Below are 12,971 nucleotides of genomic sequence, written 5' to 3' on the forward strand. Positions count from 1 at the left end.
AGCACAGTGGGCTCCATGATCAATCATGCCTGAATATACAAACTATAGAGTGGATTGAAATGAGCCAATTTTACAAGAAAGAAGCTAAAAAATCTTGATTGGTGGCAGGTTGCAATACAAATTATGAACACTAATTCGCCTGTGTTAGTGAACAGGTCATCTACAAACGAACGGCAACATATGACGCTTCACTTGTCATTATCTTAGCTACTTTCTGTATGTGAGCCATTACTGTGTGGCTACAGTAATATCAGTATCAGTATCAGCATCAGCATCATTCACGTAGACGATGAAACCAGGGAAACATGTAAGCTATGCCATAAAGAAGTTAGCATAGATGCACCCCACTGGAGAAATGCACAACCACATTTACACAGTGAGTGCACTGACATTCATATGGAGAGATGATAAAGTTGTATTGCTAGTAACAGGTGACTCGAAACTGTAAAACCCGTCCCGGGGAGACTGGGAGTCATGCCATCCTGGAGGCTACCATTGTTGTTATTGCGATCCTCTCGCACATGTGCAACACTAATACAGCTGTGATGTGCATGTGCAGTGGCAAAGTTTCTTCCATATACACAGAGATGGAGTCAGAACATTTTCAAAAAGTTCCATTATCTGTGGCTTCGGCCACTGTTGTTGTGTAAATACCCAATATGCAGAAAAATTATTGTGTTTTTCCTTGAAAATGTTGTTGTGTAAACAAGACCTCAGCCTAAGATCAATAAGCCAATGACCCCCGAAGACATGTATGCGCTTTTTGAGGAGCTGGTCAATTTCTCACATTTTCATTCATTCATTCAAAACAAAAAAGAAGAAAACTAAATGTGTCGAACAAACTTTCAGAAGTTAGCTTTTTTTTACATTGTTATTCTTCTAATTCTTTCGCAAGTGGTAATTTTTCCAGTCTGGTGTTAATTAAATTTCTCATGCGATAAAGAGGGAGCGTTATTATGAGAATGATATTGGGGGATGAGTTCTCGATTCTCTGCCTTCCCGTGTGTGGATTTGTTTTACTCTTATGTTGAAAACCGGGTGCTCTCACACTCCTGGGGTCCAAATAGCCTTATGGCAAAGACACATGTGGATTAGTTGAGGAGTCAGGAGATAGTTTTGATGGCTGATGGTTGGGACAAGAGGGATAAATGATATCAATGAGTGATTCACACACACGTGTCCATTGATCACATGTGGTACATAAAGTGACCACTTGATTTGAAATATACTTGAGCAACATACCCAAAAACAGGCAACAATGTTGTTCGATCTGCTCAGTATAAAACCTCAAGAAGTTCTCCCGACCCCTAAATGTTTTATCTCCTCCAATTTACATGAAGTGAAGTTTGTAATAAGGGGGGAAAAAAATGCCACTGATGTAAGACAAAACACACCACATTCTTTTTAACAAGTATTTTCAGTTTCTGTGGAGAGGCCAATAGAGATACTCCTGGCCCACAAAGGAAGGATCAAAACATTGGCAGCTTGGAGAAAAGAACATACTGCGACATGTTTCTTCAACACAGCATACTTCCCAAAACAATGGGACTGAACAATACAATAAATTTAGTTTATTGTTCTCATAAAATAATCACAAGGACACAGTTTGTACGATCCCAAGGTTTTATTTTACTTTAATATACTTGTCAAACTTGCAGAAATACAAAAATAAATTAAAAGAAAACTGCCCCCACTTCTTTTTCGAAAATTTTAATAACTTTGTACTCTGAGCCATTGTTCAAATCCTTTGGAACATTTTTACACTGGCCGTGTGCCCAAAAAAAAAAAAAAAAGCCCAAATGGCCACAGACATGGAATGGGAATAATTGAATCCAGATGGATTTGTAGTGTGCTGGGCTGAGGAAGTGATAATCCAAAGCTCTGCCTAATTGCCAGAGTAAAGATGGCGTCCATTGTGGAGGTGGCGTCGGTGTTTATCAAGGCAGTGTGCCGTGGGATTGGACTGAGCATTAGGGCTTTACACACTTTTGTTTTGTGAGGTGTTACAGTGGATTTGAGCAAATATTGGCCCTCTGGTTATTACATGGTCTGATTGCCTGCTATGCAACTGTCCATAAGCTCCGCACGTCTACCCTAATCTGAGAGGAGGCTTCAAATAATTAGTTAGTGAAGCACTCTCACAGCCCAGTGCAGTCAACCTTATCACTAAAAGAAAATCCTTGGTCCATTTCCTTTTCAGCCCAAAGGCTTACAAACTCACCACTGTTAAAACCTTTGGGGTAGCTGCATCGACAATAACATATTACCCAACATGTCACAAGCACTGGTGCCTGGCCTGCTTTCTTTTGCCATTTATTATGTAAAAATAAATACTGCGGGTCAAACAGTAAGCGCTTTTAGCATTCCAAACATAAAAAAATAAAAAAAACTTCAGACAACACAAATGAACTGTAATTCAATTCTAGTATAACAAGGCATGATTTAAATGATGCATTAATTAATTGCTCCGCCATGAAGTTACCTTCAGTAAACAGCAGGATACTACGCTTTCTCTCTGTGCAGACTGATAGGATTGGATAGAAGATAAATAAAAAAAAAAAATAATAATAATAATAAGTGGCAACAAGCTGTCTTAACACTGGTTGGATAATGATGAATAAGGAACACATACTGCATTGGTTTTTCATAAATATTCAAAGGAAAGTTTCCTCCCACTCCAGAACTTGCTGGGTCAGAGCAGAGGAGTCATGCTGATTGGTGTCAGCAAACATAAATAACTCCACTGTTTAGGTAGGCACAGAAAACCTCTGTCATTGATTACTGCATTTTTTTCTCAGTTATCAGTGGCTTATATGGATGTGGAGACTAATTTGCAGTGAATATGTTTGTGGCGTTTCTGCTGCCCAGGCACCCACAGCAATACTTCTGTGGGTCTGAGTATTATGTAAAATAGGGCATATGTCAATACAAGTTTTCCACAAGTATGTATGCATTCAGGCAGGGTAAAGTAAAGGCTGCCCAAAAGCATGCCCGAGGACACTAAAAGCTACATTTTTAAGATTACATTTACAAGATAGGGAAATAAACATCCTCCCGCTGTTTCCTGAAATTCAACCTCTCACTGTCAAAGAATTTGCAATATCCGATGAAAAGTAGGATGGGCAGTGAGTCGTTTAATGTTTCACTAAGATAAAGATGAACTCCAATAATTAGACTTCATTTGAAAGATTGGAAGTCAAACAGCAAATATATATATATTTAACTGAAGAATAAATAACAATTCATCAGGTAAGATTGTAGTAAATCTCTTTAGATGTTTATACAACAACATTTAAATGACATACATTTGTTATTTTATTTCTCTTTTTATTTTAATCGACCAGCCTACATTAAAGTGTATTTCCTTTCTAATTGACAAAAGGAATATGAGTCCAGACAGGAATTGGGAGGAAAACATTTTTTTTTTTTTTAAAGTTGCAAAAAATGTAAATCAAAGATTGCAGAGCAAGACCATTTAGATTTTTCATGCACTGGGAAGGTGGATCGTTCCACTCTGTGGTGGATGTTTAGCACGTGCCTGGAAGAAACACATCAATTGAAGACCAGCATCACAAAGAGGATTTACATTGGCCCAATTACGATGCAAGCTAATTTGGCAGCTAATTTGGCAGCTACTCTAACTACTCTGACACAGCTAATAAAGTGAACACTGTTTCTTGGCCTGTACAAAGAACTAAGCTTCACCTGCTACAAACCCTGTGTTGAGAGGTTAATACTTGTCTATAATTAAGGGCACTTCAATCCCAGTAAAGCTATTGTCATCTCAGAGGTTGTTTCTGTGGTTTGCATGAACACGTGAAGAGATCCTTTTTTTTCTCTCCCAAAGTTGAACAAAATCTGAACAACTTCTATACAGGACACAATCCTGTGAGCAGCAGACGAAGCACAATGGATGCAGAAATTGTATAAGTCAGGACCAACAACAGCTTTTATCATCATTCCGACTGACTTCACTGGTGATATCATACTAAAGAGCCAAACTTTGCATAAAGCGACCTGCTGAAAAACATTTTGTACCGCCCATGATAGTCAGCGTCTGTTTTCTGTCAGCACTTTTTTGCAGTTTGGCACATTTGGTACCATCTGTCACATGTGAGCATCAAAATATGGAACATTATATGCAAGGTAAGCTTCAGTTTGATTGAGAATGCTCCATCACTTTGTGACCGAGGTGCCTCTTTCTAGCGTTACTGCATGTCTAAGTGATGAATTGGTATACCTGCTAAAAACTAGATTGAAGCCATAAACATCTCGTGATGGATTTGACCTTAGTTAATGACGATCATGAGAAATATCAGCAACAGTGATGAGTGAAGCTTTAGAAATATAATGTGTCAGCTGAAACTGAAATTTTGGGGGAGATTGCTATCCTTTTCCCTTTTTCTGCATTTTTCTTTCTATCTTACTCATGTGCTTTTATAATCTAAATGTATAACCTTGCTTGCTGTCACAAACACTTTTCCAGTGTGGCCTTTCTGACTACTAATGAGTATAGCTAGAGAACTTCACAACATAAATGCTCTGTAGCACTTGCTTCTCTAGGGTGAGATATTTCATATTCTCTGTTTAGGAATTGAGGGGAAAACAAGTCTATTTTTCCAATTGCTGCTCTGGAATACTTACACATAGTATACACTCTGAGTTTAGAGGGTCCCGGATGCTCTTGGGTCATTAAACTACGCACACAAAAGAAATGAATATGAACAAGAACGATTATGCAGCAGTTATCTAATTAGCATTAAACCACACAAAAGCACTGTTTTAGAGGGATTATTAGTTTAAATAAACCCACAGAAGACACTGCCATAACGGAGTACAGACGGCCTGTTCGACAGGCCCCCAGGTGAGGCTGTGGAAGGATGCAGGATCTCAAGGTATGTCTATTGTTTGTGGGAATACGAATCGCTTCCTGTTCGTTCACATGCAGCATCCATCGCAGTATGATTGAATTAGACTGCAATTGGAAACCTGTCTTCTATCGACTTCTTAAAGTTGTGGCCTTGTAGCTGGCGACTCTGGGAATAGTTTTAATTACGAGCAGAAATTGGGTTCGATTTTATTCCCATCATGAAGTGAGAAATCCTTGCAGCAAATCATCGCTTCATCATAATAAATGAATACCACATCTTCACTGGAAAAGAGCTTCTGCTGCACACAAGTTTGATTTTAAAGCGAGTGTGTAATTATGATGACAACTGAAGAAGTAAGCAAAGAAAAGTGTATGTGTGCGTGTGTGTGTGTGTGTGTAGGGGTGAGTCATATAGGCCACATACTGTAGTGAAAACAATTGAGTTAGTCTTCAAGTGATTATCATTATTGATCTATCATCACTTTAATGTAATGAGGATCGATTTCAAAGTTGTGGCTGTTCACCTCTTAATCATAATCACTATTTAAGAATGAAACCCCATCAGTTCAAGTCACAAAGGAAATACAGTTACTATAATAATGACACCAGTCATTTATGACTATTGGGGTAGACAGTTGGTATCGTGTATCATCTTCCAATTCCAAAATTAATGGTTCGATCCCCCATGCTGCCCTGAGAAGGTGTCAAAGTGTCCAATAGTATCTGAACCCTCGAGTTACTCCCAATGGAGGTTGAGTGCATGGCAGCTGTAGTGAAAATGTGAATTCCATTTAAAATGCACTGACCTGAATGAATGAGAAGATACTATATATGTGCCTCATACTTAAATATCTCAATGTAAACATTTCTGGTTACCAGTTGAGTGGCCGATTTCCTGTCTGGGGGGAAATGACATCCTGAGTGTCCACAGTGGATGATTTTTCTTCAGAGAAAATAGAAAGTCAGCACCACTGTTATTCTACCAGTGACAACAGGTGATTTGGGGAAAGGGAAAGATGTCACCTATAGGAGGAAGCTCCAAATTAGGCTCCAGATGGAAAGTCGGTGGCAACCGAAGACCCTCACACTGACAGCTTGTCACTGCAGATAATCATTACATTTCTAGTTTAGCACTTTGAGGTGTTTAACCATTTATGGAAGAGGCAGTTGAAAGGATTTGAAGGTTTTTAAATCTAATTCAAATAATGCAGAGCAAAGTCAATTTGATTGTGCCAATAAAGTAAAAGTCAGAAAGTATGAGTTTGATTGACACTGCAATCTAAATCATTCGGGAAAAAAAATGTTTATTCCTCTTATCGCAAGCATTTGTGGGATGAGCAGCAAAAGTATATGGGTTGCACCAATGAAAAATGTGCCTAATTTTTGCAACCAAATAGCTTATCGTGTTTATTATAAATCCGGCACCATTTAAAAGTGAAATAAACTGCTTTTCCTATGATATAAGTTATTAACAAAAATCATTGTTACAGCAACAAAAACATCTGAACAAATATCCTTTGCTTTCATGTGCTGTTCCATTTAATAATGCTGCGTGTAACATGTGGTATCAACATGCATAAACACACAGACGGAACATTTGTATTGTTTTCACCGCTATTGAAAACCCTTGCATACCATGACTCATTTGACTAATGTTTTAAAAGCACGTGCCTGTACTTTTCAACTGAGGAGGATACAGAGCCACAGAACACAATCCGAGGTTTTAATTAGCTGAGTATAACGCATGCTCATCTCCTACATACTGCACAGGGAGAGCGGGGAGTGCTGCCTTCTTGCTCATTATGCACTAATGAGTTGTCTATTAATGAAAATGGAAAGCATTTATTTTGTGAGCACAAAGGGTTCAGCTGGATTAATTACTGCACTACAGCAACAAAATGAAAACAGAAAGTGCAGCATCACTCTTGTGTGGCACATTACCCATTAACCAACTGTTATCAAGGTCTGGCGCATGTTGCTGCACGACACACTCTCTCCCTCACGCACGCACGCACGCACGCACGCACGCACGCACGCACGCACGCACGCACGCACGCACGCACGCACGCACGCACGCACGCACGCACGCACGCACGCACGCACACACACACACACACACACACACACACACACACACACACACACACACACACACACACACACACACACACACACACACACACACACACACACACACACACACCAGAAACTGTTCTCACAGATCGTTAAAACTTCACATGAGCCGTACCTTTGACACATTCTATATCCTTTTTTTGATGTTTACAAGCTTTTGCTGGTGCGAATCCATGTTACCGGTACTCATAAAGCACCGCATCCATGTGACATGGACATTCCGCTAAATCATCATAACAGTGTTTTACCTCTGGGCTTTGGTTTCACAAAAGGCCTTTTCTTTGCACAATGAAAAATGATTCCGGGCTAATTGCATCATTGTCTGGCCAGGAGTTGGCATTTGCATCTGTCAACAGGAGTAATCAGGAAGGATGAAAATTATCGAAAAGAAAAATCTAGCATTGCGATTCAAATAGCATCCGATACGTTCTGCACAAACTGCTCTTTTGGGGAAGTTTGGGGACAAATAACTGTGACTATGGCAAGTCGAGGGCTCATGTGCTGTGAAACAGGACCAGAGGGATGGAGAGTGAACAGCTGAACAAGAGTTCAGCAGCCTCTTACTCAATTATTACAGGACTGAAAGTTTTATCCCAAATGTTAAACATTTATTGTGCAGCATTTATTCTACAAATGGCAATCCAAATCACTCTAATGGCTGACTAATAGCTTGATATCCCTTTGGGCTCTCCTGGAGAGGTCGAGGGGTATGGGGAGGCACTGTGGGCTCTGGCAGCTTCAGCAGATGGTTCTTGATCAGATATTAGAGGCTGGGCAACGGGGTCGTCTGGCCACGAGCGTTCTGCCCTGCCTGGGGGATAACAACCCTTTCTGAACCTCCAGCTCCGGCGATAGTTCCAACGCCAGACGAATAGCTCTGTGTCCCAGCCAGACTGCAGGGACATTGGAGCAGTGACAGACTGCTGTCCTTAAGCCCTGTGACAATCTGGGAAAAGCAAACTCAGAAAACATGCTGCCTGCTGTAGTTTATTCCCCTCCAGGAATTTGTTTCACTCTATTTGAGCTGTACATGATTTGATGACAAACGCTTATGTAATTGCGACCATTGTATGGCCTCGCTTGTTGAAATAATCACACTGATAACCAAAAATCCTACTTAGCTGGAATTCAAGAAAAAAAAAAAAAAAGCTTGCCTTTCAATGCCATCACTCACATTCCTATTGTGGAAATGTCTGGTGGAAAGACTAATCATCAAAAAGCTGAAATGCATTTAGAAAAATATGCAATTTAAAACATCAGTTGTGTGTATTAAATGATGTGATGTATAATAGCAAAGAGGATCAAGGCTTTGTCATTGAAATTGAATGTTAATCTGAGAATGACAGCGTATAAATGCCCTTTGTAAAGAAAAGAAATATGTACGATAACATAAAACCGAGTTTGACAACAGTGTCTCATCTATTCGCATTACTATCTTCCATGTTCCTCTGACTCGCTTCATCTGTCTCTCTCTTCTCCATCGACAGAGCAGCGGTGAAAGCCGGGTGAATAAACATGACAATGTGAGCTTTATTTATTCTTTTCCCCCGTGACAGTGGCAGTCTAAAATGGCAGGGCTTCAGATATGACCTTCAGTTAGAGTGGCTCTCCATCAGTCATCACTGCCACCCACAGATCAGACAGTGGATGAGAGGTAGTGGCACCTTCAGACATCTACTCTCCCTTTTAACCTCCCCCATCGCTGTCCACTGGAGGTTTCCATTTTACTTTCCTGCTTCACCGTTTTGATTTCTTTTTCTGTACTTATACTGCCCTTGGCCCATCTTTGCATGGTGCTTTTTTTTTCATGCTTTACTTTTCAGATTTTTTATTTTATTTTTTTCCCCAATTGTTTTCTCTCTGCATGCTTTTTTGGCAGGTAGTTCACTGAAGATTTGGCTTTGGGTCTGTGTGGATTCAAAGGAGCAAATATAGATTCTATAAATAGATTCCCACTTTACATATGATTGGACTTCAATACAAACAGTCTATCCTCGAGTGAGAAAATGGAAAAAGAAAGATGAGGGAGGGGGGGCATTACCAGGGCTGGGGATTGCCTGGATTTGCAGGATGGGGGGGTCTACATATCTCCCTCTCGCCATTTTGCTTTTAGCACTGGAGCGACAAAATCACCACCATTTCAGAGTTAGAAGAATAAATACACAAGAGAACAATGCAAAAGACATGTGCAACACCACTGTCTTTCACTGTGATTAAACCAAAGCTGTTAACACCAAGACAAATACGATAAAATGTCAATAAAAGCACCAAGAAATAATTCAATATATATCTATGAAATGATAATAAAACATAAGCTATTCTGTATGGTTACAGTTTTTCAGAGTGAAAAAAAATCACCTCGCATGATCTTTGCGATTGGCCATAATCAACAAACAACTGAGCCTCTGACTTCATTAACGTAATGTGACTTTGTGTGTGTGTGTGTGTGTGTGTGTGTGTGTGCGTGTGTTTTACATCTGGAACACTTAAATCTTAAATCTTCATGTCGAGTTTAAAGGAGCATCTCAAAGATTTTCACTTAAGTCAATTTAAAGGCACATTCTCATAGTTTAGCTTTATTACACATAAACTGTAATAATTCAAGCTTTTTTAGAAAAATTCTCAAAACAATTTAGTTATTATGTTGCAATAACTACATTGTTTTGAGTAATAACTAAAATAACAGACAATATACGTCTTCATATATATATATATATATATATATATATATATTCCTTTTTTGTTGGATGCACATGTAATTATTTGACCTGTTAAAATGAAAATGAATCACAAAACAAACACATTTATGATTAAAAGTATTACTATAACTGAGGTGGTGTTGTGGTCAGGACTCTCCCCTCACAGTAAGTTTTTTCCTGGTGCTTTGGCTCTTTCTGAGCAGAGTTTAGAAATGTTCCTTGTGCATGCGTGGGTTTACTCCATTTTCCACCCACAGTCCTAAAACAAGCATTTTAGGTAAATCTGCAGCTCTAAATTGGACATCAGTGTGAATGTGATTGTGGGTAGTGTAAGAAAGTCTTACATTTACTTGTTAACTCATGTTGTGTTTATCTACCTAATGCATGATTGCAATGTAACAGCAGAGAATAATTCTTTTGTTTTTTTTTGTTTGTTTTTTTTACACAATCCTTATCTCCATGAATAATAATGAGCAGCTAAGCTTTAAAGGTTTAGTGATTACACTGTTCAAAAAGACACAAGAGTGTTCATTTCTACATAATGCAGGTAAGACCCCGAGAAGCCTAAAGCCTCATTCTGTCCCTGGCTTTCATAAATCTCTTCCATCAGAGATATTGTTTGTATCCACTCTATTTAATCACACATATTTTCCAGCGAACGCTCTCTTAAACCACTGCTTAATATTCTGAAAGGAATGAAATATTGACACATTCAGAACCTGAACAAACACACGGGAAGAAAAACTTGCTGAGTGTGAAAAAAAAGAAAAGACTCCCACACAGAGCGATCTGGAGCTTCCCGTTTTCTTGTTTTTTTTTACCAGCAAAATCAAAAATGATAAATAAGTGATAGACAAGAGAGGTTTTCTTGTTCATGAATTTTCTTGTTCAAATAAAGATTACACACCTATTGTATTTACCTAAAGATATCTATTTTGGTATGTGATTCATTTCTCAGTTAGAGGGTTTCTTTAATCTTGTATTTGACATACAAGATTAAAGAAAATGTAGGAAACTGACATGGAAGTGTAAAAGCTGCAGCATAATATTTCAGTATCTTGTAATCTACTTTACTGTTATAAATTATACCCCAGAATTATATGAAATGCAAAGTTCTTTGCATCACAAAACAGCTTTGAGAAAATGTTCTGGTGAATTGCTACATTCTTTAATAACTGTTTCCTTCTGTGTCTTTTATTTATCCAGGCACACAAATACCCATAACAAATGTTCACTTATTTCCAAACTCTGTGCACTTCTCTGTGAAGTCTTAATAATAAAGATGAGGTTTGAGGATGAGACAAAAAAAAAAAATACACATGCCTCAGGGTAGACTGTGCATCTCCAGTGTATTAATTCAACTTGAGCAGAGAGTGTATGGCTGTAGGATACATTGAACTTACAGTGTATTTTCCTTGAGACATTTGAAATAAAATGAAAATGATAAGCATTCAGCCTATGCTGTAATGTCTATGTTAAAAGAAGAATGATAAATGCCTGGTGCGGTGTCACGGCTGATCATTTTAGTGTGACTCCGAATACCAATCAGGATATAAAGGCAGTAAGAGTCCACATTACCGAGGTAAGGTAGAAATTATTTTTATACTAACTTTCACTTAACCAGGATTCATTTGAGAAGTGACATTACATTATATCAGAAACACTCACATCCACACCTACAAGTAATTTGGACTGTGATTTGAGAGTCCAAACTGGTATTGGGGCGGCTGTGGCTCACTTGGCTGAGTAGGAGTCGTCCACTCCAGTCGTCGAATCCACTACTGCTGGTTCAATTCCCTCTCTTGCGTCCTCTAAATGTCACTGGGAAAAACATAACCAGCTGTGTGCAACTGTGTGTAAACAGCTTTTATGTCACTGATGGTGTTTGCGTGTGTGAGTAATATGTCCAGAAAATGAACCTGATCATGGAAATCTGTGCACGTTATGAGATAAAATCCATATCAACCAATTTGATTCTGTGGGTCACAGCTACAAAGAATGAAAAAAAGAAATAGAAAGAAAAACGAAAGAAAGAAGGATCTAAATATATCCTAGAACTGTTGACAACCTACTGAATGACGAATGGAAGCTGTGTTAAATAGATTTCTAAATAAAGTGCAAACATTACCAGTTCAGTTTTGATAGAATCATGAGTGCAAATAAATCCTCTGTCTTTTGCACTGTTTTTACATAAAAGTGTCTCACTGGCATTTTAGGGGAAATAAGAAACCTTCTGTCAGTGTGAAGTCCGGGAACACATTTTCAAAGTCTGGTGTCTTTTATCGCATTACACACAAAAATTGTGGTCAATACTTTTAGCCAGTATTGTGCCACACGGTGTTTCTATAAACCACTTGTGGATGCACTGTAGCAGAACATGAAACACAGCCACACTACAGCCTCAGGGCCAACGAAAGCGCCGTACTGACTGCTACCTGAATGTCTAATTCAGAACCGAGGACAGCTCCTAAAAGCTTGAGGAGAGAGAAGTGGCTGAGTGGAGACACTATTCACTCACTCCAAGTGCAGCAGGCTCCTCGCTGGTAAAAGATCCAGTCTTTTATACAGAGGTATTTCAGTTGTTTAGTTAATACCTCAAAATGACAACGGTCAGTTCATCAGTTCATCATTTAATAGATATCTCGTGCATAACTCGGTAACTTTCGCAAGCACATATTCCCGTGCACTTTGTTGAGCTGTTGTGCAACAGTGTGATGGTTTCAACTTTGAAGGAGATACTGAGATGAAAAAGTACAAATGTGTCTGACTGGTGTCCGCCAGTGAGCTTGTTTACATGCCGTCCCTCGCTTAGTGATACAGAACAGCTCAAGAAGTCAGATTGCAGATTTTACAGCAACACCTGATTCTACTGTGCTACTGAGCCTCTTTTCAATTAATTTCATCAAAGTTGCTGCAGTGAGCGATATGTTAATATGTTTTAAAAGCAAGCTTTAATACCGCAGTACACTGGGAAACATTCAAGAATTGTGTAGTTAATTAGCTTTTTACTTATTTTGTGGGATTATTACCTTTGAGTATAAGTTTGTTTGTTTTGTTTTGTTTTGTTTTTTTGGGGAGGGGGGGGGGTTCCTAGCAACCCATTTTTGTTATGGTGAAATGTTTTGATTGCCATCTAAAGTGCTTTAAAATAAATCAGCACATGAAGGGAAAATATAACTAAAAACTAGACAAACTCCATGATCTATAATATTTTGTGAACTTTTCATAGCTATTTTCTTTGTCTCGCTTGAACAATATACTCTGACATA

General features: G+C 38.8%; 1 protein-coding gene across 1 annotated transcript in view; it reads right to left on the minus strand.

The window, feature by feature from the left end:
• The window catches only part of LOC308129865 (cadherin-4-like), a gene marked incomplete at its 5' end in the record, with an annotated part of 228,922 nt that overhangs the window by 126,744 nt on the left and 89,207 nt on the right, over positions 1–12,971 (minus strand). The gene's annotated exons all lie outside the window — the stretch shown is intronic.

This window comes from Blennius ocellaris, assembly GCF_963422515.1.
Source record: "Blennius ocellaris genome assembly, chromosome: 5".
In the NCBI taxonomy this organism is placed as follows: Eukaryota; Metazoa; Chordata; class Actinopteri; order Blenniiformes; family Blenniidae; genus Blennius; species Blennius ocellaris.